Here is a 6,189-nt window from a genome sequence, read left to right on the forward strand (position 1 = left end):
GGTTTACATTTCAAACTAATAATATTACGACTTCAAAGTTAAATATTTTCACATCTGAGCTTTAATTTGCTTTTTGTTTATGTAATAAAAGTAACTTCCGAAACGGTTTGGATCGACTTCAATGATACATCAAAGTCTGGATGGAAATAGATGAAACCAGAGTTATCTTCGTAAAGCCGTTTTCAAAGTCTACCGATATTGCAGTTTTGGTTAAACCAATTTATACTTCAATAGAATCCGCGTTTCCGATTCCATATTTTTTTTGCGTAACTGTGAATTAGTTTGCGGAATTTGTGTCACGGGTGAAATGGTATAGGAATGAGAGGTTTCGGACTTTTCAAATATTCAATAAAAATGAAAGCTATTTTCCGATTGCGTTCAATTCAAATTTGAGCTAGGATAACAAATAAATGGTGAATGAGCATGATTTAGGGATCATATTTTTTCAGAATTATAGTTCGGCCATTCAGAGAATGCGTTCCTGACACGTCGCGATTGAACTGACGACGTAATAACATTCATTGATTATTGATATAATAATGTTGTTTTAATGCTCCTCAATTGTTAAAACGGTAAACAACCAGCAAAAATATTTTTATCGTAACTGCAACGCCATTGCAAAGTTACGTCGTCAGTTCAATCGCGACGTGTCAGGAACGCATTCTCTGAATGGCCGAACTATAATACATAATCTAGGAAAGCTTTTGTTGACACAATCCGATAAGAAAAACAATTCATGAAATAATAACGATTTTTTCTACAATGCGTTTCAATTCTTTCTAGCTTCTAGCGTCCACAAAGATTTTAAATGCATCGTGAAAGCTTTAAGAACATGCAGTCTTGTAACATTGTGAGTTTCGTTCCCCCAAATTCTTCAGCGCCTCGGTTAATAGCCGGGACAAACGTGCTCCATATAGATTAATTATCACACCATTAACAAACGCGTTGAGCTATCCAGACCATTAGTATTTCAAGATAGTAATGGGTAAAGCAGCTGTGTACTTCACAAATTATATTATAAATCTCTTGAACAATTCCGATTTAACTATAGCTTGGCAACGTGGACACATTTAAAAAAATATATAAAGACCGATGCTGTAACAAAAGGTTTGTGGCAGAAGAATGTTTTTTTTTAAACAAAAATAAAATACGGAAAGTTTGGCGACGGCCAACTATCTGTCGGGAACCAGTCGGATGTGCGTCCAAAATAGACCGAGTTTCTAGTTCGACTTTACAAGTCAAAGCGACAATCGTTAGGCATGCATTAGTATTATTTAGTTCGTCTTTTTGTCCGTCTGCTGGTCTCGTACCGATTCTTATTTATAGTATAATGAATTTGAACGTACCAACATGTGGTTTGTTCTCAGTTAACAACGTTTCCGTAATCAATTTTTTGCTTGTATCGTTTTCGTGAAGTTAACGATCGCATTTAAAATGCTTCTGAATAATCGCCAATAGATTTTCTATGTGATTGATTGTTGAATTAAATAATTGGACCGTCCAAGGTTGAAGTCTGCATAATCATTTGAATAGAAACTAAAAACGCTGCACTCAGATCCACGTGTGAAATCTATTCGAGCGTAGTTACACAATGTGGCGAACATATAAACATAGCACACATTGTAAAATCGACTCAGGTAAATAAACGAGAAAAGTCACATGATAGTACGTTTTCAGTTTATTTTTTAATAACAAAATGTGAACAAACCGGGGACGAGAATAGAAATGAAGTACTCGCAGATACTAAGAAAAAATTGCTTCGTCGGGTATTCATAATAAGGCGAGAAGCTCAGAGTACGTTTGATTATACTAATGAATTTAGACGAGATGGAATAGAGATTCTTTTGCTGCATATTTTATAAGCTTAGAAATAAATGTGGAGACTTAGATTATTACTGCTTCTTCTGAACCTGTCTGTTAGACTCAAGTCTAATTTGATCCAATTTTGGACACCTGGCATCATCATTCACTACTCTCTTCGTGTGTTCATTCCACATTTTACAATTTCATGGATTATTATTTTAATTTGATAGTTTCATGAGTCGTAAGTAATAGTCCGTGATATTTACGAGAATTTTTGTCAACATAGACGCTGCTTCTTGAGCGAGAATTAATGATGACCATAAACAATCTGATATGTCATAGCTTTCTATTGTTTTATCAATAAACATCTGGAATTAATTGTCTTGTGTTTACGTTTCGTAAATACTCGCTCCAATTACACAAAATTGCAGAGTACTGTTATATTATTGCGAATAATTACACATTTGCGTTGCATTGGTTAAAAAATAAAAACAATTTGGCATTAAGCCCACCAGAAAAATTACGAACAGAATTAAAATAATTATGACACGAGGACAAAGACAATTGTTAGCGAAAAACAAGAGAATACCGTATTTTTTTATATTCTGACAATTGAAGCTTGAGATTCCATTTTACAAGATTCAAACTTGAAAATAGAACATGGAATGAAAACAAAATGAAATTATCCGTCAGTTGGAGTAGACACGTTTAAGTTTGGAATCAAAATTATTCAAATAAGAATTGGCGGCCAACGGAACTTCAAAGTTTTGGTATTGAAATAATGCGATTATACAGCGGAATCGGAATATATTTGAAAACCGTAACTTGGAATCATTTGGTAGGTATTTCCTACGATCCCTATTAAGTCTGAAACGCAAATTTCGACCGACCCCGCGGAGATATAGCGTAAATATTTTATAAACTAAACTTTCGGGTTCGCAAATGAATATTCTATTGCTGTCATTATACATTGATGTTTTTGGGCTTAAAAAATAAACATTGGTGAATCGTGGGCTCGTTTACGGGATTGTGGTGAATTTGGAAATTCAAGAAAATTTTATCGAATGTACTACTGTAATATGTACTGTAAGTACTAGTTCGTATTTGCAATACGAACTAGTACTTACAGTACATAAAATATTTTGCGAGAAATAATACGAATTATATTGCAAACAAAAATCGAAACTAGTTTCTTATATTTATAGTTTTCCTTATCAAATATGTTTATGTGCGATAAAAAATGAATTCTATTTTTCAGAATCCGTAACCTTGTTTATAGCCAGATTAACGAAATAGCAAAAACATGTACTCACTTTTTATTGTTTTAACACGAAAAAAATAAAATAGATTAATCCGTTCGGCCGCTCCTGTTGTTCCGCACACAATTCTAAAACCACAGTACAATTTTAAACAAATTAATCAACGCCACACATCAACTGAACATTAGCAATAGCTGAACGCGATATCAACGTATTTTCTTAGAAAATTGCGATTTTAAATCGTACGTAAAATTTTCGCGGGAAATACGGCGTGCGCGACAGCGTGCCACCCACGCGACGTTCAGAACACGACTGAGCTGGAATCATCAGTCTACCTGCAATGCGTGCGCTGATCGTTGGCGGGAGAGAGAGACTAGAGATACGTAGATAGTGTTAGTTAGAGCGGGATAAACGATACACGTGCTTCCGTACCTACAAGGGGGGTGAAGCAAAATTTGAGGTAAGGGGCGAGTTTGTACAAAGCTGGGAATGAATAGGGATGTATTTTGCATTATGAAGACTGGGACAATAGCCTGAATTATAAACTTTTGTTCGTGAGGAAACTCGATGTGACATTTTCGCTGTTACTATCTCGTTGCCCTAATGAAGTTAAGATCTTTTAATGTAAACGACGATCGCTTAAGCGTGAACGAAAAGTTTCTTAAATATATATTTTTTTTATCGTTGGAAAATTAACAAGCTTCGATGTTTGCGTTGATAAGGAAGGATAATCGGTTTATGAAGACACAATTTTCTGAAGAAAAATTAAAGTTCAAGGAACTGGATTCATTTTATGATTGATGAAAAATTATTTCAGTATAAAAAATCCGACTCCATTTTCCTTTCCTTGTTCTATTCAGGAAATGCTTCAAAATATCACTAGCTCATTTTTTTGTGTTATAATATTGACTTTTTTTTCGTCACAAAATATTTATTTTGTAGAATTCTCTAGTTCAGCTTAAATTTTTAATTTTCTGTAGGCACTGTTTGAGGACAAAGAGTTTGGACATTCCATTTTACATGGAATTTAATGAACTTATGTTTATAACTGGCCATATTATGTAAAGTGGGTATCTCTTTTTAATAAAACATCTAGTGCTATGATAGTTTTTTTTAACTAAACTATCTACATATTTCTGTTAAATATTATTCCTGAAAACTCATATTAAAAGTAGAGGAGAAAGGGTATTTAAACGGACAGACATTTTCATTAGCAGATACCGAGAATTTTTAATTGTGTATGTTTTATAGTACACTGTGTACTGTTAATTATTTGTTTATGTACACACATTTATTTTGTAGTGAACTGTGTCTGACATATTTATAATTATTTCGCTGAATTTACATAGGACGGGTTAATGAGATATTTTTGTGACAAAGGTTAGAATTAAATGCAGAATAGTGAATCTGTATTCTTACAGCCAGTTTCTTCATCAAAAGTTAAAGCCAAAGTAATGTCTAAAGTAAAAGTAACGGTCAAATTCAATTTTTCTATTAGTTTTGCTGTCACTTTAGCCTTGAAAAAACGTATTTGACCGTTACTTTTACTTTAGACATTACTTTAACTTTAACTTTTGATGAAGAAACTGGCCGTTAAAAGCTTTTCATAACTCAAAATCAGTTATTATTATCTATTCTCTACCTACAAATATATAGGTAACATATGAAAATCTCAGGTAGTACAATTATTTACAGAATACCAGTTGCTCTCAACTGTCTCATAACATTTATTTTACATAGTTTTTTTTTTTTGTAAATAAAACCGAAAAAATACATAATTATGATTTTACTTGCGTTAGAAAGCTTTTCACACAGAGAAAACTTAATTTTTTACATACATGTTTGCATCTTAGAAGTTTGTAATAAAACAAAAGACGTAACATTCAAAGAAACAAAACACAGATCTATAAAACATAACTAGTTAGTGACGTAACACTTCAGAGAATACACGCATAATGATCTGAAGTGGTTTGCGGTTGAAAAACAGCTGTTTCTGTACACTCGAGTGCAAAAATATATACACAGACGTGTCATGGACTGACAATCCGGAATTACGCGTTAGTGTTATTAATTACGGTATGTAGAAGAATTTTCATTTGTTTTGTTGATTCTCTTTTATTATATACAGTGGGAACTACTGCACGAACCCGGATCAAAAGTAGCCTATATAATTTCTTGATAAATGGGCTATATTACACTGAAAGAATTTCTGAAATCGGACCAGTTGTCCTGAGATTAGCGCGTTGAAGCAAACAAACAAACTATAAATATTAAGTAGTTTAAAGTACACATTATTACCAACTATTTAATAACTAATACGTGTCTACTTTTTTTACTGACTTATTGGGGAAAAAAAGTAAAATTGATACCTAATTAAAAATCTTTGAGCCCTATTTCTCTTGTCTGTTACGCACAGACGTGTTCTTGTTTTTGTTAGTGACTGTACCAGTTAGTTTTTCTCAGTATTTCACGTCTATTTTTCTGTCCATCAATTAAAATCATGTGCATCTAGAGAACGTGCAATAAGTCACGTTTGCACTTATTAATTATGCAATTTTAAGTTTTAGATGTAACGTTATAAATATGTCGAAGAGAAGTAAGTTCAAGAGAGTATCAAACTCAAAACTCAAACTCAAATTTTTTTATTTCAAATAGGCCTATTAAAGCTCTTTCGAAACGTCAAAGTTAGGTGCACGGTTCCAAAGAGTTGGTCTCATGGAGAAGAACCGGCAAGAAACTTCATGGACACTCTTTTTAAAAGAAATAAAAATAATTACAAACATACAGTTTTCTATCTAGTCCTGAGAATGTTATACAATACAAATTGAGCTAAAAATTTACTAATAAATTATACAAAATAATTTTAGTGCAATTTTTACTAGGAAAATAATTTATACAATTCAAAGAAAAGATATGTATACTAGGTAAACAAGTTTTCAAACAGATACTTCAATTAGTGGTCCTTTTGGCTGGTCAGGGCGGCGGCAGTCCCGTGCCCGTGGTCGCCGGGGAAGCCACATGTGCAGAGAAAAAGAAAAAACAATATTAATTTAACGCCAGGCATCACTGTCATTAATGTAATCCTGGATTTTATAATACGCCTTTTTAATCAAAATGTTTTTAACTA

General features: G+C 33.0%; 1 protein-coding gene across 2 annotated transcripts in view; it reads right to left on the reverse strand.

The window, feature by feature from the left end:
- Positions 1-3,383, reverse strand: part of LOC124645648 (RNA pseudouridylate synthase domain-containing protein 2-like) — a 173,112-nt gene extending 169,729 nt beyond the window's left edge. Inside the window, exon 1 of one of the 2 annotated variants that reach the window (XM_047185474.1) lies at positions 3,117-3,383. The gene's annotated coding sequence lies outside the window, so the exon portion shown is untranslated. The remainder of the gene's footprint in view (positions 1-3,116) is intronic. The other variant, XM_047185473.1, reaches the window with a different exon arrangement.
- Positions 3,384-6,189: the final 2,806 nt, after the last annotated feature.

This window comes from Helicoverpa zea, chromosome 3, assembly GCF_022581195.2.
Source record: "Helicoverpa zea isolate HzStark_Cry1AcR chromosome 3, ilHelZeax1.1, whole genome shotgun sequence".
NCBI classification, from domain to species: Eukaryota; Metazoa; Arthropoda; class Insecta; order Lepidoptera; family Noctuidae; genus Helicoverpa; species Helicoverpa zea.